This window comes from Formica exsecta, unplaced genomic scaffold (assembly GCF_003651465.1).
Source record: "Formica exsecta isolate Colony F162 unplaced genomic scaffold, ASM365146v1 C16320689, whole genome shotgun sequence".
NCBI classification, from domain to species: domain Eukaryota; kingdom Metazoa; phylum Arthropoda; class Insecta; order Hymenoptera; family Formicidae; genus Formica; species Formica exsecta.
Window position 1 is genome coordinate 1 of NW_021846301.1, and position 674 is coordinate 674.

The 674-nt window shown below is 34.1% G+C and overlaps 1 long non-coding RNA gene across 1 annotated transcript; it reads right to left on the bottom strand.

Moving 5' to 3' along the window:
- Positions 1–257: 257 nt before the first annotated feature.
- LOC115233434 lies at positions 258–668 on the bottom strand. The gene is made up of 2 exons (XR_003883777.1): positions 414–668; positions 258–336 (listed from the first exon to the last, which is right to left on the bottom strand). It is a non-coding gene; the product is annotated as an uncharacterized LOC115233434 (long non-coding RNA).
- Between the last annotated feature and the right edge of the window lie 6 nt (positions 669–674).

A 674-nucleotide genomic window follows, 5' to 3' on the forward strand; every position in this document is an offset into this window, starting at 1 on the left:
GGAAATGCGAAGCGAGTCTCGAAACTTAATTGTTCGACCATGTACATGACTTTTTTTATATATATCAAAAAATTGAAAATATATTTTACTACTTACTCAAAAAGATTGAATTGTGGACATGTTACCATAGGATTTTTACAAAGAGCATGTTGATTGGTTAAATATTCTGTAATAATAGAATCAAGAGTAACAGATACATTGGAGGTAGCTACACCAGGTCCTCCGCCACCTCCGGGATCTCTGGAAATCTGTTTTTGTAAAGATCTACAACTGATTGGTTGAGTCATAGATTGATAACTGGTTGGGATGACTAGAGGTTGTCTATCGGACGATTTCCTACAACATAATGTTAAATCAATATTAGAAAGAAAACAGGCTATAAATATATATTGAGAAAAATGTATGCAGCTTACTTCTGATTAATTTGTAGTTTAATAGGTTGATTCACATTGTTCGAAATTACATTTTGATTCAGGCAGTCTGTAAGTTTTAATCGAATATTATTATTCACAGATGGTGAACCAGTACATGCTCCTGTATGGGATATAAATCGAGATGACGATGTGGGGGTGGCATTATTTCTGGGTTCTCTTTGTGTACATCTACTTGTGTTGTATAAGTTGACAGGCGCACCAGGAGAAAAACTATTTCTTGGCTAAGAGACAAAAAAAAAA